At 40.1% G+C, this 27,421-nt stretch overlaps 3 long non-coding RNA genes and 1 pseudogene across 5 annotated transcripts; all 4 read left to right on the top strand.

The window, feature by feature from the left end:
• Positions 1-1,453: 1,453 nt before the first annotated feature.
• LOC119899940 overlaps positions 1,454-27,421 on the top strand; it is a 32,255-nt pseudogene continuing 6,287 nt past the window's right edge.
• Positions 9,767-12,065, top strand: LOC119899910. Its single transcript, XR_005443958.1, has 3 exons — positions 9,767-9,789; positions 10,434-11,367; positions 11,714-12,065. It is a non-coding gene; the product is annotated as an uncharacterized LOC119899910 (long non-coding RNA).
• Positions 12,277-13,239, top strand: LOC119899911. 3 transcript variants are annotated; one of them, XR_005443960.1, is made up of 3 exons: positions 12,277-12,309; positions 12,922-13,030; positions 13,225-13,239. It is a non-coding gene; the product is annotated as an uncharacterized LOC119899911 (long non-coding RNA). The 3 variants fall into 3 exon arrangements; XR_005443961.1 differs by lacking the exon at positions 12,277-12,309 and adding an exon at positions 12,515-12,548; XR_005443959.1 differs by lacking the exon at positions 12,277-12,309 and having other exon boundaries at positions 12,894-13,030.
• On the top strand, positions 21,512-22,016 carry LOC119899912. The gene is made up of 3 exons (XR_005443962.1): positions 21,512-21,704; positions 21,785-21,814; positions 21,974-22,016. It is a non-coding gene; the product is annotated as an uncharacterized LOC119899912 (long non-coding RNA).

Genomic DNA, 27,421 nt, shown 5'->3' on the forward strand with positions numbered 1-27,421 from the left:
TCAGCCTTATCTCTTTCCCTCTGTCCTTAAAATATAGGCCTTCAAGGTGATTCCAGAAATGCATCTAAAGCCCACCCACCTTGAGTGCTGCAGTTACTTGTCCTTGATACAGCAAGCTACAAGCTTCTACTGGTACTTGCAGTAAACCAATTTTCTCGATCAGTCTTTAATATATCAGCTTTTGCGTCAATTAAGGAGGAGGAAAATCTCAAACTTCTGTGTCCCCTTGCTCCATAAAGCAGGGGGATGAAAACATTTATTTCAGTTTTTTTACAGCACACAAATCAGGAATTAAAAAACAAATTAATAAACTCAACTTTTGCAGTAGAAACTCTTTAATTAAACAAAACTCAACAAACAAGAAATCAAGTGACACTAAACATCTTAAAAAATAAACATCCCAAACAAAGTAAAAATCTTAACCCTTCCCTCCCTCTTTTGTCCATCCTGGCATCCTGCATTTCACTCCAAAATGCTAAATGTACTGTATTCACGGAAAATCTTCATGATAAGGAGGCTTAGTAACATAATTACAGTGAAACCTTCAATTAGCAAGAAAAAGTCCCACATGTCCCATGCTCGTCCACATATTACTCCCAATCTAAAAGGGAAACAAAACCACTCTATTGTAATATTAAAAACATCACTTGATTCATCATCATACTATTTGAAATAATTATATATAGTACTTGCCTATATGGTGCATCTTGGGGAGATCCTTGTTCTGGCTGGAACTCAAAGTGGATGGAGGGGCCTTCATTTGGCATCTGCATCTCTATTTCTATTGCATGATCTATTCAAGGGTCAGTTAGATTTAAGTGGTTTTAGAAAGTTGAACATCTGTGTGATTAAATTCAATTTAGTAAGCATACACAAGTACAACAAACACATTAACATGCCTGCCATTGCTTAGTGACTTCCTGTCGGCACGCCTGACTTTCTGTTGACTCGCCTGATTTCCTGTTCACACGCCTGACTTCCTGTTGACACCTGCATGAAAAGGACCACATCCGTAATAAACATGTTGGAAACTAGTAGCAATTTTTGTTCAGTAATTGCTGAATCTGGATTAACTATCAATTAGAACACAAGTATAACAATACAAAATAAAGTTTGTTATTTTTTTATCTCATTTTATGAATTAAGTGGAAGATAGATTGAAATTTGGAAATAAAATTTACATTCCACATTTACATCTACGTCATTAATAGGTTTGTTCAATAGAAAAAGCAATAAAATTACATTTTAAAAGTAAACAAAATTGACACTGGGATGTTTCTCACTGAAATAAAACAAAATCAACCAAGTATCAACATTTTCTGTGTGAGAAAAATCGATGATTTACAGAGCTGACACTTACCATGTGCTCCATGCTCTGGTGCAGCCTTTCTTACTGTTGACAGAGGAAGTCCGTGTTTCCTCTACAGGCATTCATTATACAATAGATTGAAACATGGAAGGTAAGAACATTATTGATTAAACTTGGAAATTATCTCTTATTTTTATTTATTTCTTCTTCCTGTGACATAGGAAGTAGAATTTCTATTTTTATGCTACATGTTAATGGTTATGAGAATATTAAATACACAACACCTACACACTCTGAGTTTTATTTAATTACTTTACAGTGTTCATTCCAGGCATTCAAGTGGACCATTTCCTATGAATCTATGCACTGGGTTGAAAGTTTTTTTCCAAATGAGGCCAGCTATTTTCGCCTTGTCCCTCCTCACTCTCAGGCAGTTATAACACTTCATGAAAGGAAAGATCTCAATGTTGGTGCCCCCCAGTCTTCCAAGATGACCCCTTGTCTGCACATTTATGTCTCCAACTCCAAAAACTCTTAAACAAGGCCACACTCTCCCATGACAAAAATGTGGCAATTAAGTTAATATAGAGGCTGGTTATAAATAGCTTGAATGATAAAACTATGTGGGTTGTGTATTTATTAATAATTTAAAACTGTAAACAATATCTAATCATGGCTTGCTTGTTGTGTTGAAAATGTAAAGAAACTATGCAAAAACTAATTAAATTTCAGCCTGAAGGCCTAAAAATTTCATCACTGCAAAAGACTGCCTGCAGTTAAATGTCCATATAGCATCAAATTTCTGCAGACACCATATGGGCATCACCATTTAGGTACTTGGACCCAGACCACTCTCTCCCTCTGTCTTTAAAGTGCTAGCCTTTCATGTAACTCCAGATTTGCATATTTAGCCCACTAAATGGATGAGAATCTAGAATCATTTGGTGCCTTACTAACTCATTACATGTACCTACAGTCATGCAGACACCTGTCCTTTATACAGGAGTCTTCCAACTTTTATAACTACTTGAAATAAAACCGTTCCTTCAATAACTTTTTTGAAATATCGGCCTTTGAAGTGGACCCAAAATTCCATCCACGTAATGCAATAGATAGGAATCTGGAATCATTTGGTCCCTCAATAACTCACGGATACTTGCGTCTAGAATTATGGATACACTTGTATGTGATACAGCAGTTGTCAAGCTTCTACTGGTACTTTAAATCAACCCGTTCCGTCAATCAGTTTTAGAAATATTAGCCTTTGAAGAGCACCGAAAATTTCATCCATATAATGCAATACATTCAAATCTGGAATCACTTTGCCCCTAAATAACTCATCATTAATTGTGCCTGGAGTGATGCAGCCACCTGTATGTGGTAAGGCACTCTTAAACCTCCCACTGGTACATGGAATGAGGTTTCTCTCTCTGTCCGCCTTTGCAGTATTGGCCTTCAAAGTTATTCCAGATTTGCATCTATGGCCCAATTAATAGATGAGAATCTTGAATCATTTCGTCCCTTAATAACTACAGGTGTTTCAAGTGGACACCCGATGTCTTCATGCATTAAACTTTAAAATACTACTTGCAGACACGCCAGGGCACATTCTGCCATGGCATGTCAACAGTAGTTAATTTAACAATGATGATGGTTGCTATATAACTAGCTTGAACGATCCTGTTGTCTCTGTTATGGTTTTAAGAATTTTTATACTTTAATTTTTTGAACACTATGAAAACTATGAAATCATGGTGTGCTTATTGTATTGTAACTGTATAGAAACTAAACAAAAACTAATTTCATCTAATCAAGCAAGAACATGCCGAAAAGCATAAAATTTAAAAACTCCCAGAATTCTGCCTGCAGTCAAAAATCCATCTGAGGTCAAAAAATGGAATTCAAGATACAGGCGTGATTCTGACATATGTCATACAGCTCCCTGAGAGCATCCGGGAACAGCTGCCGCCGTATCTCTAACCCTTGCCGTTTCCAAGTTGTGGACTTCCAAAAACATGAGGTCAGCGGGTCGCCACTAACACACGACCCCAGTATTTCTGGGGCCCATTTCGCCATGCAGTGGGATAGAGACTTGGAACCACTTGTGGCGGAAACCTGGCTTCCCACTGATGAATTGTGTCTGTTTTGGTCACACTCACCCCCCAGGAAGGACCCTTAAATATGCCCTAAAGTCAGGAGGGTCGCCTGCCTTAAATAGATTGCAATTGGGAACAATAGATGGAAATATGGAAGGAAGTTATTCCTTCTCAAAATCTGAAAAAATCCAGCAAGGAAGACAGCGAGGCCACTGTTGCGTTCGTCTCACCGAGGGCTTTCAGGTGGACCCTGTCCCGTGTCGCTGAGCCCACCCGCTGCAAAGTTTGTTCCAAAAGAGCGCCACCTATATGTCGCTGACATATGTGATACAGCTCTTTCAGAGCTTTGCAACTGTGCCAGTCCCTAATCCCTCGCTGCTTCTCTTAAAAAGATACAGCACTTAACGAGGTGAAAAATCTAAAACTTTGGCGCCCCCTAGCTCCTTACAGGAAGGGGCGACAGCTTTGTTTCAAAGATGCCGCGGCTCAGCTCATCGAGACCTTTCCGATGACGCCTTGCACGTGGCTCTGCGACCAAAATTGAGCAAGCCGTCTCCTTTCATGTCAGTGAGCGGGGGAGGCCTTCAAGTCGATAAGTCCCACAGCCCTGCCTGCAGTCAAAAATACATCTGAGGTCAAAAATTTAATTCAGGATAATTCTGACATGTATTAAATATTCCAGAGAGGCCCTATCCACTACTTTCCTCCAGCCTACATGTAGACATGAATCAGACAAATATCAATATTGTCGTCCTTCAGACCACCTGTGTAGTCATCCGGTCTTATAACTCATCATTGACGATACTGGCTTGATTTTGGGTCTAATCACTGCATTTATGGTCAAATATTACTGAATCAAGATTTCAGGCAAAAATTAATTAATTGTATGTATTTAGCATTATACATGGAATTTGGTTTTAAAACAGGGCTTCATCCATTATAATAGATGAAATTATGGATTCGGTCAAAATTTGGAATTTTTCATTTGTGGTGCAATACTGACACCTACTGGCCATTTTCACAACATGGAATTGAGAAAATAAAACTTGGAATGAGGAACGTGGAAGTTGGAATGTTGGAATCCAAATGGCCGTCTAATAGATCAAAATTTGGTTTTTATATGAGGAATCATGGAATCGCCATTCATTGTCTATGTGAAAACCCTACCCCTTCTCCCTGAACCTAACCGTCGCAGCTCAGTGTCGCCTAAACCCGGCCGTGGTTATTTTGGTGGACATTGCCTCCTTTCCTCCACCTGACCGTTGCAGCTCAGTGTTGCCTAAACCCAAGCAGCCACGGCCCCGTCCTTGCTCAGCCGGCTTCGCTAGATGTCCTTGCCAAGCCAGCTTTACTAGACCGGTCACAGAACACTCCTTGCAAAGCCGGCTTTGCTAGGTGAGCACAAGGATCATCAACTGATGATCGTGGCTATAACCCCCTTACCTACTTCCTTAACCAGCCTCTGGCGATGTACATTTTCAAAGTGTCAAAAACCCACTCCTTGCGAAGCCAGCTTCGCTAGATGACCTTGCCAAGCTGGCTTCGCTAGATGAGCACAAGGATGCTGCTGTTCGGCTGGTTTTCTTTACTATTATTATTATTTTTATTGTTTTTTTGTTTGTGTTTGTGTTGTTGTTTTTTTCCTCCCCAAGCCCCTCTCTGTTCTCTTGCAGGTTTCGTTGCTTCTGCAATTGGTGTTTCCCACAGCTTTCCCCTGTTGTCCCCACCTCCATCCCCCTTTCCCCTTCTCTTGCAGGTGTTGTCCTTCTCTGTGCTGTCTGTTTGTGCCCCCCCATCCCCGTGTCTGCCCCCCTGTCCGGCCCGGTGACAAATCAATACATAATTAAATAAATAATAAAACAGACAAAGGAGTATTTTAATACTCTCTTGTTAAAGTAAAATCTGTCTGGCACAATATGGTATCCAGGTCATTATACTCTATACCAAGCTGCTGGGCAGGACAGGTTTAAAAAAAAAAAAAAAAAAAAAAAAAAAAAAAAAGATGAGCACAAGGATCATCACCTAATGATCGTGGTTATAACCCCTTATATATTTTGTATTGTATGTATTGTAAATATGTTGCAATATACTGTGGGTATTTTGATATAAATCTGAAATAAATATCCACACTTGCTGTATTGCATGTCAACACTCAAAAAAAAGTAAAAGAGAAAAATAAAAATAAAAAATAGAAAAATAAATACAAAAACGTTCTTGAACCTAAATTAAGTGAAACCTACGGAAAAGTAAATTTAAATATGCCACTCTGAATTGCCTGATGAAGGACAAGCAGCCCTCCGAAACATTGCAAAGGCAGAGTGTAGAATTACAGGGAGAAATGCAGCTAATCGTCAGACATCCAAGCAGGGTGCAGAAGCTACAGGATTCGTGGAGTCCAATTTTTTGACCAAGCACAAAGGTAATACACTTTTGTGTTCTTCTTTAATATGGGAAGTGTCGGAACTTAAAACCATGAGTTGGAGAGTGTTTTTGCCTTTCTGGGGTCTCTGGAGGCACATCACAGGACAGTGCACCAGACTGGCTAACATGGAGCTTTGTAAGTCGTTAGCCAGTTCTTTTTCCCCTTAACCTAACCAGCCAGTGCCGTGTGTGTCCTCTAGAGGGCTCCATGGAGGGTGGGGACACTCTTACCCAGCCCAAACCCCTCACCTTAACCTCAGTACTAACCGTGACTCACTGAAAATCTCAATTGGAGAGTGGCAATGCCAAGTAAGTCCTAAATTATGATTGGAGTCATGTTACGCTATCCAGATTTAATTTGGAAACTTAAAAGATTTTATTGTAGCGAACAGCAGATACAGTTGACCTTAAATATAGAAAATGTATCTATAAGCCTCAAGCAGAAGAAACCTGGAAACCTAAATTAGAAAGCCTCAAGCTGAAGAAATAAACCTCAGTAAAGACAATAGGAAAATACCGTGTTCAAACCTGATTAAAGTGAAACCTAAGGAAAAGGAAACTTAAAGTTTCCACTCTGTCAAGCCTGATGAAGGACAACGTTCAAACATGGAGGGTGGGGACATCCTAACCTAGCCCAAACCCCTAACCTTAACCTACATATACATATATAATTCCCCTCAACTGCCTTTGAACGGTAGGACAGAAAAACTGAAATTAACTCTGCTAACCTGGCCCATGTCGTCACATAGTGGGAAGTGTCGTACTCATATTGCAAGAACATATGTAGTTGAGAAAATTAAGCAAAAGGTTTCATGCTTGCACTCAGTGGTAAGGTTTTGAAAAACCAGTCAACTGGTCCAGCTGATTAAATACACTGCTGTCGACTCACTGTTGACTTAGTCCTAAACTAGAGGTAATCTCAGTTAAGTCCAACTGAAATTGACTCTGCCAACCCTGGCCCATGTTTCGCTAGATGACCTTGCAAAGCCGGCTTTACAATGTCCGCCACGGCTCTGTCCTTGCCAATGCGACTGGTTCCCCGCCCCTGGCTCCAGACTGAGGACTGTGACTGTGAAATGAAACACAATTGCGGTGAAAAGACGAGCATGCTATACTCTCACAGTGACATGTTTACTTTCATCACTTCTGCTGCACACTTGTCGGACTTTTGCTGAAGATTTGAAGTGGGATGAGAACGGCTACATGTTGTACTGCCCGTGCATGGGTCGTTTTTGGAAACCAGCAGACCCTGGCAGTCCCTCCCTGGATAGTGTATCGCCACCACACACGACCTTACACCAATGTTCATGTTCCCTACAGGGAGTTCTTCCAGCTGGAGGCCTTGTCTGCCTACCACCGTGTGGTCAGTTTTGAGGACTTCAGGGAGGAGCTGGCTCCCAAGTACTGGCCCACGGGACAGAGGAAAGCATACTGCTTTGAGACTTCTGCACAGCGGAGTGCAGACAAGAAATCCTGTCCTATGAAGGATGGAAACCTGTTTGGTCCATTTTGGGATAATGTCGGTGTGGAATTCGACAAGTCTGTTTTGTCTGGTGGAATTTCTTTCAGTGCCTACCACCAACCTCAGTGGATGAAGAAGTTCCCTCCCTCAGAGCACCCTTTCCTGGCACTGTCTGGGTCTCCCACCCAGTTCCCAGTGATAGAAATTTATTTATTTTATTTTTATTTTTTTATTTTTTAACACATACACATGCTTACTGTTTATTTATTTATTTAATTAAAATTTTTTAACACACACTTACTGTTTATTTATTTATTTATTTATTTTTAGATATATATTTTTAACACAAACACACACACTTACTGTTGTGTTTGTTTATTTATTTTTAATATATTTATTTAACACACACGCTTGCTGTTTTGTTATTTTTTATTTTTTATATATTTTTTTAAACACACACACGCTTACTGTTTTGTTTATTCATTTATTTTTAATATTTTTTAACACACACACACACTTACTGTTTATTTATTTATTTAATTTAATTTTTAATATTTCTAAAAAAAATTTAACACAAACACACATACGCTTTGATTACTTTACGCTTTAATTACTTGTTTAATGAAATGGTTGATTGTTCTTATGTTGTATGTATGATGCTTTGGCAATATTCTTGTGACACATTCATGCCAATAAAGCTAATTTGAATTGAACTGAATTGACAGAAGAGCATGTGGGCCTGCAGCGCTACATGGTGTGGTCAGACAAGATAGTAAAGGAGGGAGAAGAGCACTTTAAGATGGTAACAGCTGACCCTGAGCTGTGACAGACTATGATGTTTATTTTAGGAGAGGCCCCCGATTCGTCCATCTAGATGCCTGTCATGTTTCTATAATTGTGACAGGTGACAGTGAGCAGATCGCAGGGCACCGGTGTTGTTCAGATTGTGTGTGTTTTCTAGTTATGGCGAGATGAAGCTTCAGCACTGAAGCTTTCCATCCAGTTGGTTCACTCATGGGCCGAAGCTTCACGGTGCTTGATTTGCTCTAGTGTGCCATCCAGTGGACAATAAATGTAAAACAGGCAGAGTGATTATAATGGCAACACGGCTTTGGTGTGTGAAGCTTTGAATGGAATGAATTAATAAATGATGTTTGTAATGCCAATTCATGACTGATTAGCTTTTTAATAAGGTGTGTCTTTGTGATACGATGACAGGGTCAAAAGGAAAGTGGAAACAAGGGAGAGGGTTATGATAACTTGGTTTGGGACTTTAGATAATAGAGACAAAATTTTATTCATCTTTATTTAAAAATAACACTTCCACAGTGCTGGGCTTCAGGCCCTTTCTTTTTTGGACATGATTTTACCTGCTTTAGAAAATTATTATTACTGTAATATGGGGTAAGAGTTTAATTCTTACCAAAGCCACAAAATAAAAATAAAAAAAAACATGTCAACACTTTCTTTTCCTCTGTTTAATCACAAAAAGTTATTTGATCAAAAGAATTCAGACATAAGTTGATAAACTTTTTCAGTCATTTAAAATGAGCTGTTGATAAAATCTAATTGTGTTCAATTTCAAGTTCAGAAGTACATAAAAATGTTGATGAGGGTCCATTGCAATTTGCTGCTCCTTTCGAATCGCACGCCAAACCCGCAAACCATCTCCTGAATCGGTCAGTACGGCCGGCTCGCGAGGCTTCGAACGTCACCACATACTAATCAACACAAGCCTCCATACGCGCTTCACAAAAATCGTCCCGCATCACTGAACACGCGCTTCAAAGCCTCGAGGCACATCACTAGTGTTTCTTGTGGAGGCAGCGACCAGCGGCAGAAGAAAGAAAAGTCTCATTTAATGAATGTACAGAGACAGTCAGCAGCCCGGCTGGTTTATAAGTTTGTTGTACTGTGTGTGAGAGCTGATAGTCTGCAGATAGCAACAGGTTAGCACCATCGCTAACAGCAAGCTAACGTCGGAGGAACACCGGATCCCCGGACAGCGTTTCTCAGACAGCACCGGCTGAGAAACTTACCTATTTAAAGAACAATTAATTGCCTAACACAAACAGATAATACATCAAACAGGATTTTTATGGAATGTTAACTGAACTGGTTTTAGTCTACGGACATTAGACAGTTTTAACGTTAAAATAAGAAACCAAAGTAATTCATTGTGTCATGCCTTAACTCACATTTTTATGTAGTATTCAACTCTATATACTGCATAATAGAATTCCTGAAATTCAGTTATGGCTTTTGGTTTAGTGTGCCACCCCAGGATTTTCAGCCACCCCAGGGAAAATTTTCTGGGGGCGACCCTGAGCAAAAGCCCAGGTGTAGTGTCATCTCAAAGTGGAGGAGCAAGGATGAGATTTGAGTTTCCATCAGCAGTGCCGCCACCTGGAGCCATCTCCCCCAGAGGAGGCCACCGACCCCGGGGTCACACCATCTCAGTGTCAGCCGCCTCCTCCAGGACTCTTTCTCCCTCCAAGCCAGTGGGTTTATTTCAGGTTTTTGTCTCCTCTAGCTTTGTCTTCCTCCAGCTGTACCACTCTCCTTTCTTTGGGGATAAAGCCAACAAGCCGCGGCTGCTGCCCAAAACTGAGTTTAGTTGACCTCTCTGACTGACCTGGAATCTGCTCCAGTGCGTTATATACAGTGTTGTTCACTGCGTTTAATTGCTGTGAAGGTTCTGGACCAGATGCCTCCTTGTGACACCCATAAGATCGGAGTGGTGTTTGCAGGAGCCGGTCAGGTGAGAATATAATTGAATATTACGGTCAGCTCATTCATACACTCTCTGACTTTACACCTTCATCCTCTCCACTTCCTCCAGGTTAACAATAAGGTTGCCATTCTATCAAATGAGTATGGTTCGAACCGCTACTCTGCCTTCCTAACAGGCCTGGGAAAATTAATCCAGAGAGGGGGGGTGATTGAGTGATGGAGGTGGGAGAGAGGACTAATCTTGAAAACTTTTACAGAGAAACTTCTCTCACCAGAGCAGATCTGCTCCTCGGTCCAGCAGTGGCACTAAAATGCTACTATTGTTGCCATTATTTGTCTAAAGCACTGAGTCACCGACACAGATTCCTCGTGTAAGTCTAACCTTGTAGGTTTTCTCTAATGTGTCTTTCAGAAGCTGGAAAGAAAGGAACCAGCCAATGAAAAAGCCTGGCAACAAAGAGTCAAGATAGTGAGGAAGCAGCTCCGTGTGGTGAGGCTGCCAGGGAAATTACTGCAGCTGGTGGATCCTCACCACCACCCCCACAGCCTCATGTTGCCGGGTCACCACCTACTGCTGGTTGTCCCTCACAGGACAGTGGGCGGCTCAGTGGAGACGGCAGAGAGTTTATTATACTACTAGCACCCTGATGGGTTTTCCCTTTTAGCTTTAAGATATTTGAAGGAAAAAGAAGAACCCCACCCCTACCCCTAACTTTTTTCCCCACACAGAGACAGTGGCTGTTCCCTGCCCACCTCCGAGTAGTCCTCAGTAGACACCAATGCGCATGAGCCTTTTCAGCAGGTGCAACCAAGTTTTCTTTTGACATGACAGGAAGCTTCCTCCGGTTAACAAAGCCGTGCTCGTCCTGTCTGAACCACGGAACAAAGTCGACCTGATGGCCGATGATCAGTCCAGTTTACCCTTCCCCTAACTTTTCCCCCAACACAGAGGCAGTGGCTGTTCCCTGCCCACCTCCGAGAAGAGAAGGAGAGAGGGAGTGAGTGTCTGTCTGGCTCTGATGTCAGTGTTTGTAGGTTGAATTGACTGAAGGTCATGTTCATGTGTTTGCATGACTGCCTTTGTGTTTGTTTGTAAAATCTACATTCAAGTACACAGTAAGAATCAAATGTTGATCAGAGATTGAGTTTTTGTGTGCATGTATCCACCTATAACCCACTTGGTTGTTGATGTGTCCTGCTGTAGACTCTGGTGGTGGTGCTGGAGAGGAGGTCAGGGTCACCACAGCACACACCCCGTCTGATTGGCCAGAGAGTGAAGAGTCTGAGCCAATGACCTCAGATCCCATCTTCATTCAAAGACCCCGCCGCCTGGAACGCTCAGCAGGGTAGGTAGTTGGTGCACTCTTTGTATTTTTGTTTTTCTCCACACACAAACTACCACGTGTACTACAGCATGCTAAGTAATAAAGACAACACATACATTTTCATTCACATGGCTTGTTGTGGCCGTACTGTCTCTAACCACATACAAGCTGTGAAAAGATGAAAATAGTATTCACAAGCATCTCCACCGCTTGTTGTTAATCATCCACACTCCTATTAAGTGGGTTTCCCCACCCTTGTTTCTGCATAATCACACGCCCACCAGTGTTTTTATTCTGCACATTACTAACCGTTCTGTGGTTCGGCACGTTTTATCTGTAAAATAGTCTTCTACTTTTTGTCTTCCAGTCGTACTGCACCTCCAGTCAGGATGATGAAAAGTCGACGCTGGAGGAGGTGAGCGAGGGAGTGATTCCCATTGACCAGCCCGCTCTGGGACCCTCCACACCAGGTAGCCAGGGGCTCGAGCTTCCCTTCCAGACCCACACTCAGTCCCAGGGTCACGGACTTAACAAGTCCAGTTCCTCTCCGGAGCTCCAAACCTTACCTGAAGCTTTTTCTAAGGCCGCTATAGAGTCCCAGACTGCCAGGAGACGCATCGAGGCCCAAAACACCTTCAGACAGCAAGCCTCAGCAGCAGCAGCCTCGTTTTGAGAAAGAGAAGGTGGAGGGAAGCACAGAGGGGACTTTAATGGACTGGCAGGTCAGAGTCAAGATGGTGAAAGCCCAGGTGTAGTGTCATCTCAAAGTGGAGGAGCAAGGATGAGATTAGAGTTTCCATCAGCAGTGCAGCCACCTGGAGCCATCTCCCCAGCGGAGGCCACCGACCCCGGGGTCACACCATCTCAGTGTCAGCCGCCTCCTCCAGGAGGGAGAGGAGGATGGACATACCACAGTCGACCCGGACCCAGCAACATGGAGAAGATCGCTGGACTGAGCCCCAGGTACTCCCAACATAATAACATAATTTTTTATTCCATTTCTCATATGTGTTGTAAATGCCACTCTTTAAACAACGGCCTTGTTAATTTTGTGCTTGTGTCCAGCAACATGGAGAAGATCGCCGTTCCTCTGCCATCCAGCGGAAAGAGACTCATGCAAAGTGGAGACAAGAGCGACAGTGATTAAGAAGCTCGTCGCTTTCATGAGAAAACAAACGTCGTCTGTCTCTCCCTCCAAGCCAGTGGGTTTATTTCAGGTTTATATTAACTATTGGAACCCCTAATCACTGCCTGCCTCAGTTCGCCAGAACTTGATCCAATACCTGTACTGCCTGACCGTTTACTGTTCTCTAAATACAGCTACTACTTATTTTTCAGGGTGGGCCTTGTGAGGGACTGCATTTAAACAGTGTTAATCTTGGCAGGGATTTTCATTAGTGTTTTAATGGCGCCAAAAAAATGTATGTCGAATAGATGTCATTTATAATGAATTTGTTTTAGTCGATGAAAACTGAAGAGATTCTTTCTTTGTCTTTGAATGACATTCTTTTTATTACAGATTATAGTGTGTTATGTCTTCCAGGTCCTCAATGTATGACTGTATTTCTTCCTCAGGTCCGTCTGTCTGCAGCACAGATAATGTCCCTGGACAGGGTGCTGATAAGAGAGCTGTCCACCCTTACAAAGCAGACCGGGACCCACCAGCAGGGAGAGGTGCAATCTGGTGAGTTTGAAGTTTACTACCACTACTAATACTTCTACTACTTTGTTTAATGGTTATTGTCAGACTGGGTGGCAGCTCATAGCTATTATGGAATGCTTTAACAGAGAAGCTTCCCTCACCAGAGCAGATCTGCTCCTTATTCGAGCAGTGCCACTAATATGCTGTTACCATTTTTTCACTAATTGGTCTTTCAGAAGATGGGAAAAGGCAAAAAACAAATACCCTGGAAAAGAGCAGAGAGGATGAAGCTGCCAGGCAGGTCTCTGAAGCCGGTGGACCGCCACCACACTCTCCACCACCTGATTTTTTAATTTTGTTTATGGAATATCTTTTTGGCAGCTGTTTTTATATTGCTTTTGTGTATGTTTTCTTGTTTCATGTTAATATTATGTTTTCATATTCCTTTCATTGTGGTGTGACTAATCAAATATGTTGAACATGTTTGTGTTCAATTTAATAAATGTTGAATACTTTGAATTTAACACCTTCCTTTTGTCTTTTTTATTTTAATTAGATATTGTTTATCATTGCTAACATTGTGACTTTATTAGTGCAGATTTGGTCACTAGATAGAGCCAAATGAACATCTTAGAACAAAATAACACTAGTCATTGTGTTATGTCCTTTTCATGCTATCTACTCCACCACATCTGAGGGAAATGGACACAAACTGGGGTTAGAATAAGACAAAGGTCACTCTTGTCAAAATAGGGGGAGATATATACATATAAAAACCCTACCCCTGTTCAATTCAATTCAATTTCAATTCAGTTTTATTTATATAGCGCCAAATCACAACAACAGTTATCTCACAGCGCTTTTCATAAAAGAGCAGGTCTAGACCGTACTCTGTGATGTTATTTACAGAAGCCCAACAGTTCCCACCAAGAGCAGCACTAGGAGACAGAGGCAAGGAAAAACTTCCTTTAAGAGGCAGAAACCTCGAGCAGAACCATAGCTCAGGGTGGGCGGCCATCTGCCTCCACCGGTTGGGGTGAAGGAGAGAGAGAAAGAGGGAGAGAGAGGCAGCAGCCTACACAAAAATAATACACACAGAGGTACAGACAGTAAAGGTGATGTTGCTATAGACTAAATGAAAAATGGTACAGATATTTATGGTAGTGTTAATGGTAACAGTCGCAACGTTAATGATTATAATAACAATAGGACTAGTAATGTTCTGGCACAGTGTTGCCTAAACCCAGCTCTCATTATTTTTGAGCACTAATCCTCAAAAGCTAATGTTCTTTAGTTTTTGGGGTTGGCGACCCCCTGCACCCACCACCCCTCGCTCGACCCTCACTGACTCGAAATCCCTTAATCTATGGAGTTCTCCTGGATTCCGATGCAACAGCAGACTATTTCCAAAGCTGGCTTCTCAAGATGGCCCTGTCCTGTCTGTGGTTACCAGTCTCTCTGTGGCTGCCTGTGTGAGGTTATTTTATTTTTTACTTTTTACAATTAACCATGTAATTGGCACTACAAATAAATTAAAACTATAAGCAGAATACTGAAAATATTTTTTGTGTGGATGCACTAAAGAGGCCATATTTGTCTGACTGCTGGTAGAGGGTTTCTGCCTGAAACGTCATTCAAAATCAAAACTATTTACAGATTAAATATATCATACACACATCATCTTCTACAAAGATACAAGGAGAGGAGTAGATTATTTTCTATTTTCTTTATTTAAACAAAAAATATATATATTATATATAATAAATATATAATATAAACAAATGTATGCCTTATTTAAACTATATAAATATATTGCTTTTAAAATTAATCAGGCCATTGGCACTACAATTAAATAAAACAATAAGCAGATACTGAAAGTATTTTATGTGTGGATGCACTAAAGAGGCCATATTTGTCTGACTGCTGAATGTAGAATTTAAAACTTCCTTTATGAACAAATCCATGCCTTCATTGAACTATAAAAATATAAACATCAGCCTCCTTCTTCCATGGGATCATCTTCATCATCTGCAAAGTACTGGAGAAAAAAAAGTAAATAAAAACTGCATATAAGGATGTGAATTTAATTGATTTTTAGTATAGACTATACATTACGTTGTCATCTTCCTCAGGTAATTCAGGAGGAGGAGGAGGAGGAGGCACATGCAGGTGGTGTTCCTCAACAGAGGTGACCCAGAGGTCACTTTCCTGCAAAATGGCACAATACAACAGTTGTTAAACCTGACTGATGCATCACAATTCACAAATATACAATAAACAATACACTGAGATGCCTCCAACTCCAAAATTCCATCCAGTGATATAGCATTCACTGCCCTGTTTGACATAATTCCATACTGCCATTTCAATGCACACTATTCATTGAAATATCAGTATGGAATTATTTAAACAACAATGCTGAGAGCTATATAATTAGGTTGAATGACAAAACTGTCTTTAGTCATGGTGTTAATAATTTTAATCATGTAATATTTTGCAATATATGAAATCCTGGCATGGTTGCTGTGCTGAAACTGTAAAGGAAAAGTGTAAAAGCTACTTTCATCTCATCCTATTAGGCACAAAGTATTTAAATTAAAAAACTCAGAGTGCACTATGGGAAATATCAAAAAGTCTTTTTTGGACTTATTTGGCAACACAGTTGTCCACATTATTTAGTCACAAGAGAGCCCAATATTTCATGGAAAAATATCCAATGACATGTCAATAATTTATGCATGGTGTAAACATACAGATTTATAAATTTATTTAAGGCATACTTACTGGACTGAAGTCGGTGCCATCTTCCACTCCACTTTTGTCAGCCATTATCTGAAAAAGATGCTCTGTTAAAGACAACTTGTCGAAAGGAAAGGCAAATACATAGCATGCCGTTACAAGCTGCGGTTCACAGATTCAAATCTTTTTTTACAATAGTACAGTCTAATTTGGGTGATGCCACGCCCGTTTCTTGCATTTGTAGTTTCCCCCTAGATTTGAATGAAAATTTCAGGGAATGTGTCAGGCACACTTACCAAGTGAAGAAGTCAAACGCTGACAGAGAACAGAAGGTCTGCAGGTGATCACAGTGAAGTGTTTCTGCTGGATCGACTACAGAGATTAGCAGTAATTGTTGCTATCTTCTATGTTTTTTACTATTTACTTTGTAGGGTACCCACCTATTATATACTTAGTACACATATAGATATATGCGTATACAAATATATAGTAGCATAAAAGTACATTTACATATATATATATATATATATACATATATATGTATACAACTGAACTTAGTCAACACTAATCAAAACATTGTTGTAGAAATAAACGTTACTAACTAGGGATGGCTTGAGAGAGATTTACAAAAACTATGTGTCCTATCACGTGAAGGACTTACTGTATTACAAGACATGTTCGTCCGACTACTTATCGATTACTACTTATGTACGTTTTTACAGAAGTAAAGATGGCTGTACAACAAGCAAGTATTTTTTTTGCAAAAAAGGATTCGTGAAGTCCAATTTTTTTAACAAATGCAAAGGTAATGCACTTTTTTATATGCAGCAGAGAGCAGGAATTATTGGTGGGTGATAAAAAATAGGACAAGTGACATGAAAACACAGGAACGGTACACACAGGGACATTATAACAAGGAAATGGCTTAAGACAAAAAAAAATTAAAAAGCCACTTTGTTTCCAGTTTTGCCTCCCAGCCGCAGACTGTGCTATTTCACAGTTAACCAGCACTTCAGTTTGATGCGACTTTTTTTGGCTGTTATAAGGTGAAATGTGGAGCTTGGAGGTGCTTTTCACTTTCTGGGGACTGAAGGCACATCACAGGACCATGCACCAGTCTGGCTAACGCTAACGTAAGTCGTTAGCCGGGTCTTTTTCCCTTCTTCTAACCCCCTTACCTTAACAATTAAGAAAACAACTTAATAAAGACTGATCTAGGAAGATTCAACGTTTATATCTGAGTTATGGCTGAAAAATTATGTCGACTTACTTGGAGAAAACAAAATGCCTTTCGGATTTTATTTCTTACATCAAAATAATTTACCAGGAAATCATAGTTTGTGCCTTTCTAAGTAAATGTTTAAAGCTTAAAAAAAAAAAAAGAGAGAAAGTGGAGTCCAATTTCTTGAACCAGCGCTGAGGTAATACAGTTTTGTGTCTGTATTATGTGAAATGTGGAGTTTGGAGGTGCTTTTCACTTTCTGGGGACTCACAGGACATTGCAGCAGACTGGCTAACGCAGAGCTTTGTAAGTCGTTAGCCAGCTCTTTTTCCCTTCTCCAAACCCAAGTCGGCCTGAATTAAGAGGATAAAATGAAGAACAAGCAAGTATTTTTTTTGCAAAAAAGGATTCGTGAAGTCCAATTTTTTTAATCACCTTTTAGTATTTGTAACTTTTTTATATGCAGCAGAGAGCAGGAATTATTGGTGGGTGATAAAAAATAGGACAAGTGACATGAAAACACAGGAACGGTACACACAGGGACATTATAACAAGGAAATGGCTTAAGACAAAAAAAATTAAAAAGCCACTTTGTTTCCAGTTTTGCCTCCCAGCCGCAGACTGTGCTATTTCACAGTTAACCAGCACTTCAGTTTGATGCGACTTTTTTTGGCTGTTATAAGGTGAAATGTGGAGCTTGGAGGTGCTTTTCACTTTCTGGGGACTGAAGGCACATCACAGGACCATGCACCAGTCTGGCTAACGCTAACGTAAGTCGTTAGCCGGGTCTTTTCCCCTTCTTCTAACCCCCTTACCTTAACAATTAAGAAAACAACTTAATAAAGACTGATCTAGGAAGATTCACGTTTATATCTGAGTTATGGCTGAAAAATTATGTCGACTTACTTGGAGAAAACAAAATGCCTTTCGGATTTTATTTCTTACATCAAAATAATTTACCAGGAAATCATAGTTTGTGCCTTTCTAAGTAAAATGTTTAAAGCTTAAAAAAAAAAGAAGAGAGAAAGTGGAGTCCAATTTCTTGAACCAGCGCTGAGGTAATACAGTTTTGTGTCTGTATTATGTGAAATGTGGAGTTTGGAGGTGCTTTTCACTTTCTGGGGACTCACAGGACATTGCAGCAGACTGGCTAACGCAGAGCTTTGTAAGTCGTTAGCCAGCTCTTTTTCCCTTCTCCAAACCCAAGTCGGCCTGAATTAAGAGGATAAAATGAAGAACAAGCAAGTATTTTTTTTGCAAAAAAGGATTCGTGAAGTCCAATTTTTTTAATCACCTTTTAGTATTTGTAACTTTTTTATATGCAGCAGAGAGCAGGAATTATTGGTGGGTGATAAAAATAGGACAAGTGACATGAAAACACAGGAACGGTACACACAGGGACATTATAACAAGGAAATGGCTTAAGACAAAAAAAAATTAAAAAGCCACTTTGTTTCCAGTTTTGCCTCCCAGCCGCAGACTGTGCTATTTCACAGTTAACCAGCACTTCAGTTTGATGCGACTTTTTTTGGCTGTTATAAGGTGAAATGTGGAGCTTGGAGGTGCTTTTCACTTTCTGGGGACTGAAGGCACATCACAGGACCATGCACCAGTCTGGCTAACGCTAACGTAAGTCGTTAGCCGGGTCTTTTTCCCTTCTTCTAACCCCCTTACCTTAACAATTAAGAAAACAACTTAATAAAGACTGATCTAGGAAGATTCAACGTTTATATCTGAGTTATGGCTGAAAAATTATGTCGACTTACTTGGAGAAAACAAAATGCCTTTCGGATTTTATTTCTTACATCAAAATAATTTACCAGGAAATCATAGTTTGTGCCTTTCTAAGTAAAATGTTTAAAGCTTAAAAAAAAAAAAGAGAGAAAGTGGAGTCCAATTTCTTGAACCAGCGCTGAGGTAATACAGTTTTGTGTCTGTATTATGTGAAATGTGGAGTTTGGAGGTGCTTTTCACTTTCTGGGGACTCACAGGACATTGCAGCAGACTGGCTAACGCAGAGCTTTGTAAGTCGTTAGCCAGCTCTTTTTCCCTTCTCCAAACCCAAGTCGGCCTGAATTAAGAGGATAAAATGAAGAACAAGCAAGTATTTTTTTGCAAAAAAGGATTCGTGAAGTCCAATTTTTTTAATCACCTTTTAGTATTTGTAACTTTTTTATATGCAGCAGAGAGCAGGAATTATTGGTGGGTGATAAAAATAGGACAAGTGACATGAAAACACAGGAACGGTACACACAGGGACATTATAACAAGGAAATGGCTTAAGACAAAAAAAATATTTAAATTGTTTCAAGTAGCCAGCATTGTTAGAAGCAGACACCATCTGCTTTTTCATATTTTTTGTATTGTATGTATTGTAAATATGTCACACGTGCAAAAAGGAGTAGGACTTGTGTACTCCTACCACTTTAATTTTTACATTCCATCAATTAAAAATTTTTAGATTATTATCATTATATATATATATATATATATATATATATATATATATATATATATATATATTTATGTACACAATATTAAAGGGTAAAAATAATCTTGCACTAATATGATCTTTTTTAAAGTCGTCCCTGCGCCTTTATTTTTTAAAGTAATTCCTCTTTTTGTCCTCCTGCACCTCCAGTCGGCAGCAGCCTTGTTTGGGGAAAGAGAAGGTGGAGAGAAGCACAGAGGGGACTTTAAGGGACTGGGAAGTCAGAGTCAAGGGGTGAAAGCCCAGGTGTAGTGTCATCTCAAAGTGGAGGAGCAAGGATGAGATTAGAGTTTCCATCAGCAGTGCAGCCACCTGGAGCCATCTCCCCAGCGGAGGCCACCGACCCCGGGGTCACACCATCTCAGTGTCAGCCGCCTCCTCCAGGAGGGAGAGGAGGACGGACAGGGACTCATACCACAGTCGACCCAGCAACACGGAGAAGATGGACTGAGTCCCAGGTACTCCCAACATAATAACATCATTTTTTATTCCATTTCTCATATGTGTTGTAAATGCCACTCTTTAAACAACGGCCTTGTTAATTTTGTGCCTGTGTCCAGCAACATGGAGAAGATCGCCATTCCTCTGCCATCCAGCGGAAAGAGACTCATGCAAAGTGGCGACAAGAGCGACAGTGATTAAGAATTTCTCTACGTCCTTTCCAAAGCGTCCTCGTCAAAACGTATTCATAACATTTAACAAGGCTCTACGTCCTTTCCAAAGCGTCCTCATCAAAACGTATTCATAACATAAAACAAGGCTCTACGTCCTTTCCACAGCGTCCTCGTCAAAACGTATTCATAACATAAAACAAGGCTCTACGTCCTTTCCACAGCGTCCTCGTCAAAACGTATTCATAACATAAAACAAGGCTCTACGTCCTTTCCACAGCGTCCTCGTCAAAACGTATTCATAACATAAAACAAGGCTCTACGTCCTTTCCACAGCGTCCTCGTCAAAACGTATTCATAACATTTAACAAGGCTCTACGTCCTTTCCAAAGCGTCCTCGTCAAAACGTATTCATAACATAAAACAAGGCTCTACGTCCTTTCCAAAGCGTCCTCGTCAAAACGTATTCATAACATAAAACAAGGCTCTACGTCCTTTCCACAGCGTCCTCATCAAAACGTATTCATAACATAAAACAAGGCTCTACGTCCTTTCCAAAGCGTCCTCGTCAAAACGTATTCATAACATAAAACAAGGCTCTACATCCTTTCCACAGCGTCCTCGTCAAAACGTATTCATAACATAAAACAAGGCTCTACGTCCTTTCCAAAGCGTCCTCGTCAAAACGTATTCATAACATAAAACAAGGCTCTACGTCCTTTCCACAGCGTCCTCGTCAAAACGTATTCATAACATAAAACAAGGCTCTACGTCCTTTCCACAGCGTCCTCGTCAAAACGTATTCATAACATAAAACAAGGCTCTACGTCCTTTCCAAAGCGTCCTCGTCAAAACGTATTCATAACATTTAACAAGGCTCTACGTCCTTTCCAAAGCGTCCTCGTCAAACCTAAACCTAACCTCCTAATGTGTGGCTTTGCTTAACATCCTTGCCAGAACGTCTTCACAACATGTGGGCAGGCCTTCTGAATTGGGATGTGCCCCCAATTTTGATAGGCAGCTTGTGTCCCCAAATAAATGTCCCAGCAATTTAACAGTGTCAGTCTTGGAGGAGTTTTGATGCTGAGGAGAGGCAACACAGTAAACAACTTTTTCTTCTCTAGTTTGGATTTCTGGTGAGTATCTTTATACTAATCCAGAGTTGTAAAATCTTTGCAAGGACATACAGACTTTGAATGTGTGTTCAAATTTAGCTCCTGCTAGTCTAGAGGTGGCTTTACTAGTAACCTGTAATAACATTAAGTCCTTACCTCTTGGGGTTTGTGAAAGGTGTTCTCAAACCAGGAGGGTGGTTATCGGCTACCAGCATTTTACACCCTTTTTAAAACCTCTCCCATGTAACTTTATTTCAGCCAAGGAGGCTTTATGAGTACCATGGTCCTCTCTACCACCAATCAACACCATCACCACATGGGTCCCAGCCAATGACAACGCAGCCGCGGCCAGAGCCACAGCCACAGCCGCGGCCACAACCGCAGCCGCAGCCGCGGCCACAACATAATAATAATAATAACACATTTAAGCAAGACGGAGGACACAGAGGAGACTGACACCCCAGATGATTCGGACGACAGCACGTGGTCACCTGACGAGTCAGAAGAAGGGTTGACAGCTGATGATGCACAAGAAGTGGTAAGCGTCTATGCACAGAGTAACTTAGCATATCACAGTATGGGGTCAACTTCTCATACCCAAACTTTTCTTCCTTGCAGCTGCAGAGTCCTCTCAAAAAGTCACGCCGGGTAAGCCATCCCACTGTGGTCTGCATTATTATTTGGATTTTTACACCCGTTAACATTACATTATTACATTTGCCAATGCCGATTTACTGGTATACATTTCAGTGTAACTTTTCTTTGGGTAAACATATCACACTGCCAAAAATTGTTTTCTTATTCCAGAAGAGTGGTTATTGCCTGCCCAAAGTGAGGAGTCCCGGTTCATCGAAAACTGTAAGGATAATGCAAGAAATTCTTTAGCTGTACTTGAATTTTTTTTTTTCATACACTTTCTTACTGCTCCCTTTTTCCTGTGTTTCAGAAAAGGAGGGTTTTAACGTACCCAGATGACCTCAAAGATGATATCCGGAGACTGTTCCGTGATGTGTGGAGTGACACCATCACCGTTAGAATGGTAAGTATCACAGTGTAGCAGACCTAAATTTATTAGTTATGCATTTCAATAAATTTATAAGAATTGATACCCAATTATGAATTTTTAAGATTCATAAAATCATTTTATTTAATTTTATTTCATTCCTCGTTTCAGGGCACCACCGGCGTTGTTATAATCCTAGAGACTCCGGGCCTCTAGGTAGTTTTGAATAATTATACAATTATTACTAGTGATCAGTTAGTTAATAATCGCTCAATTATCTTAAATCAGTCAGTCAGTCTCATATCTAAAGGGTCAATTCTCTTGGCAGGAACTAGAAATAGGCAACACACACAGCTCTTGACTATATTACAGTGAATTTATTCTCTAACTAAGGTGATAAAAAGATGGTTGGATACAGGGAACATAAAAATTTGCTGAACAATGAGCCTGGAGGTTCGGTTGTGGGAAGCATTTGACTCATACGGCATAGAAGAGCTAATGAAAGTAAACTAATGCTATAGTTTAGGAGTTAAAATGGACATCTGATCACAGAACGTGTGTTAAGTCTTACTGCTTGTCGACAGCCTGCTTTTGGCCTGTTGCACGGGTCCCACGCTAGCTGCCCGATCCTGGCTTTTTGCTAGGTTCTCCGTGTCCGATTGAAAACGCCTCCTCCGTCTGGCAATTCGGCTGTTTTCAGGTTTCCTTCGTTGTAGCTTGCAAGACCACGTGGCTTGGTCTGACCTCGGTGAAGTTGGCTCGACGAAAAAGGCTTAAAACGGAACTTGGTCGTTCCTGAATTAGTCCAGTGTAACTTAACGGACTGATAACTTTAACAAACAAAAGAAATAAAGAAAATAAAACAAACTGAAGGCAGATCGATGTCGCGGCACTTCAGGTGTGTAGCTTCAGGCGAACAAAAGGGCCTGTTTGTTTCGTCCAGAGGGCCGAGCAGAGTGGAAGAGAGCGGACAGCGAAGAGAGGAGCGAGGTCGCGTGTCGCTCTTTTGTTGCCTGGGGCGTGGTTCCCCAGGGGGCGTCTCAGGTTTCCCAAGGGACTGCATTTCTAAACTTAATCTATTTGCACGTATTATAATCAAATATTTTCCACAATCGAACCTCAGTGGTTGAACGGTAGTACTGTTCTAGGCATCTGGTAACAGGAAACAATTGTCACATTATTGGTCAGGATATTTATACATTTAACGGCATTTCCGATGAGGGCATGTAATACTTATTTCGTCCCTTTGGGGGAGCTCAGGTTACATGAGGAAAGCTTGGATTAAATCAAAGATCGTCTCTCCTTAGGAACTGGGAATATTGTTGATTCATCCTTAAATTCAAGCTGGCGATTAAGAGTATAGTAAAACATTCCTTTGTCATCATTTCTAAAGGAATTTTGTAGGAAAGTATTATGAACAAGCATTGATTACATTAGATGAAGGAGTGTCTTGCTGAAAATAAAAACACTGCACAAGTAACTCTCTTTTCAGCACTAATATCAACAACAGATAGCAACAACAGTTAACATAACTACTCAAATAGAGGCAAACGTAATCAGGTAACTAAAGATTTAATTAACTCAATTAAATGCTTTGAGTCTTTGGAGACTGCAGTCCTTTTACATTGAAAGTTCAGTGTCTGGACCATGTCACACTTGGGTGAGACAGGGGTTTTCCTTTTTGATGTGGTAATAAAACAAAATATGGTTAGTTGCCACGGAAACATGTGTGGGGGGGCCAGTTTTGATAGGCTGTTTAGGGAAATGCCAATGGCTGGTTCGTGTCCCTTTGTCAGTTTAACAGTCAGGCCCCGCGTTATCAGCTTGGTGCCAGTTTTATGGTCGGGACAGCACTTAGAGAAAGCAACTTTGACCCCTCCCCTTCTTCTCTGGGGAGGAGAAAGGAATTTAGGGTAGCTCCAAATTTATTCAATGTAAAATGCACAAATCCACACCGTTGTTCACTACAACAGTGTTCCTTGTGACGGACATGGCGTCTAACTTAGTTGTGTAATAAGGATAATTTCCCAGAGAACAACTTCTCTGTTTTCCCTTTTGGAAGGATTACACCTGATTGCATGCACAGTTAAAGCATACAAATGTGTTAACAAAAGACTTTCAGACTGGATTATACTTGAAATATTATCTTACAGACTGTAAACTTTTCCAGGCTGACACCTTTCCACTAAACATTTCCGATTGCTTGTTTGCTGTGTTTGATTTTTAGATGAATGCGGTTCTCAACAGAGAGCCAGCGCTTCTGCAGAAATGCCAAAAACTGAAGTTGACTATACACAATTTACGTGGTCTTGTTCTAAAATTGCAGGCAGAGTGATTTTTAAATTTTGTTTATGGAATATCTTTTTGGCAGCTGTTTTTATATTGCTTTTGTGTATGTTTTCTTGTTTCATGTTAATATTATGTTTTCATATTCCTTTCATTGTGGTGTGACTAATCAAATATGTTGAACATGTTTGTGTTCAATTTAATAAATGTTGAATACTTTGAATTTAACACCTTCCTTTTGTCTTTTTTATTTTAATTAGATATTGTTTATCATTGCTAACATTGTGACTTTATTAGTGCAGATTTGGTCACTAGATAGAGCCAAATGAACATCTTAGAACAAAATAACACTAGTCATTGTGTTATGTCCTTTTCATGCTATCTACTCCACCACATCTGAGGGAAATGGACACAAACTGGGGTTAGAATAAGACAAAGGTCACTCTTGTCAAAATAGGGGGAGATATATACATATAAAAACCCTACCCCTGTTCAATTCAATTCAATTTCAATTCAGTTTTATTTATATAGCGCCAAATCACAACAACAGTTATCTCACAGCGCTTTTCATAAAAGAGCAGGTCTAGACCGTACTCTGTGATGCTATTTACAGAAGCCCAACAGTTCCCACCAAGAGCAGCACTAGGAGACAGAGGCAAGGAAAAACTTCCTTTAAGAGGCAGAAACCTCGAGCAGAACCATGACTCAGGGTGGGCGGCCATCTGCCTCGACCGGTTGGGGTGAAGGAGAGAGAGAGAGAGAGAGAGAGAGAGAGGGAGAGAGAGAGAGCGAGAGAGAGAGAGAGAGAGAGAAATGAGTTTCTAAAAGAATGTTCAAAGATTCCCATGAACACACTCCTAAATATTGTGGAAGCCTTCCCAGAAGACAAAGGGTGGGCCAACTCCATATTTAACCCTTCGGATTAGGAATGAGATGTTATTAACCTTCATGTGAAAGTGAAGGCAGGCCCAGCTCTCATTATTTTTGAGCACTAATCCTCAAAAGCTAATGTTCTTTAGTTTTTGGGGTTGGCGACCCCCTGCACCCACCACCCTCGCTCGACCCTCACTGACTCGAAATCCCTTAATCTATGGAGTTCTCCTGGATTCTGATGCAACAGCAGACTATTTCCAAAGCTGGCTTCTCAAGATGGCCCTGTCCTGTCTGTGGTTACCAGTCTCTCTGTGGCTGCCTGTGTGAGGTTATTTTTTTTTACTTTTTACAATTAACCATGTAATTGGCACTACAAATAAATTAAAACTATAAGCAGAATACTGAAAATATTTTTTGTGTGGATGCACTAAAGAGGCCATATTTGTCTGACTGCTGGTAGAGGGTTTCTGCCTGAAACGTCATTCAAAATCAAAACTATTTACAGATTAAATATATCATACACATCATCTTCTACAAAGATACAAGGAGAGGAGTAGATTATTTTCTATTTTCTTTATTTAAACAAAAATATATATATTATATATAATAAATATAATATATAAACAAATGTATGCCTTATTTAAACTATATAAATATATTGCTTTTAAAATTAATCAGGCCATTGGCACTACAATTAAATAAAACAATAAGCAGATACTGAAAGTATTTTATGTGTGGATGCACTAAAGAGGCCATATTTGTCTGACTGCTGAATGTAGAATTTAAAACTTCCTTTATGAACAAATCCATGCCTTCATTGAACTATAAAAATATAAACATCAGTCTCCTTCTTCCATGGGATCATCTTCATCATCTGCAAAGTACTGGAGAAAAAAAAGTAAATAAAAACTGCATATAAGGATGTGAATTTAATTGATTTTTAGTATAGACTATACATTACTTGTCATCTTCCTCAGGTAATTCAGGAGGAGGAGGAGGAGGAGGCACATGCAGGTGGTGTTCCTCAACAGAGGTGACCCAGAGGTCACTTTCCTGCAAAATGGCACAATACAACAGTTGTTAAACCTGACTGATGCATCACAATTCACAAATATACAATAAACAATACACTGAGATGCCTCCAACTCCAAAATTCCATCCAGTGATATAGCATTCACTGCCCTGTTTGACATAATTCCATACTGCTATTTCAATGCACACTATTCATTGAAATATCAGTATGGAATTATTTAAACAACAATGCTGAGAGCTATATAATTAGGTTGAATGACAAAACTGTCTTTAGTCATGGTGTTAATAATTTTAATCATGTAATATTTTGCAATATATGAAATCCTGGCATGGTTGCTGTGCTGAAACTGTAAAGGAAAAGTGTAAAAGCTACTTTCATCTCATCCTATTAGGCACAAAGTATTTAAATTAAAAAACTCAGAGTGCACTATGGGAAATATCAAAAAGTCTTTTTTGGACTTATTTGGCAACACAGTTGTCCACATTATTTAGTCACAAGAGAGCCCAATATTTCATGGAAAAATATCCAATGACATGTCAATAATTTATGCATGGTGTAAACATACAGATTTATAAATTTATTTAAGGCATACTTACTGGACTGAAGTCGGTGCCATCTTCCACTCCACTTTTGTCAGCCATTATCTGAAAAAGATGCTCTGTTAAAGACAACTTGTCGAAAGGAAAGGCAAATACATAGCATGCCGTTACAAGCTGCGGTTCACAGATTCAAATCTTTTTTACAATAGTACAGTCTAATTTGGGTGATGCCACGCCCGTTTCTTGCATTTGTAGTTTCCCCCTAGATTGAATGAAAATTTCAGGGAATGTGTCAGGCACACTTACCAAGTGAAGAAGTCAAACGCTGACAGAGAACAGAAGGTCTGCAGGTGATCACAGTGAAGTGTTTCTGCTGGATCGACTACAGAGATTAGCAGTAATTGTTGCTATCTTCTATGTTTTTTACTATTTACTTTGTAGGGTACCCACCTATTATATACTTAGTACACATATAGATATATATGCGTATACAAATATATAGTAGCATAAAAGTACATTTA

Source organism: Micropterus salmoides, unplaced genomic scaffold (genome assembly GCF_014851395.1).
Source record: "Micropterus salmoides isolate LMB-PRFRI ecotype aquatic unplaced genomic scaffold, ASM1485139v1 Ms_hic_scaffold_12, whole genome shotgun sequence".
Classification (NCBI taxonomy): Eukaryota; Metazoa; Chordata; class Actinopteri; order Centrarchiformes; family Centrarchidae; genus Micropterus; species Micropterus salmoides.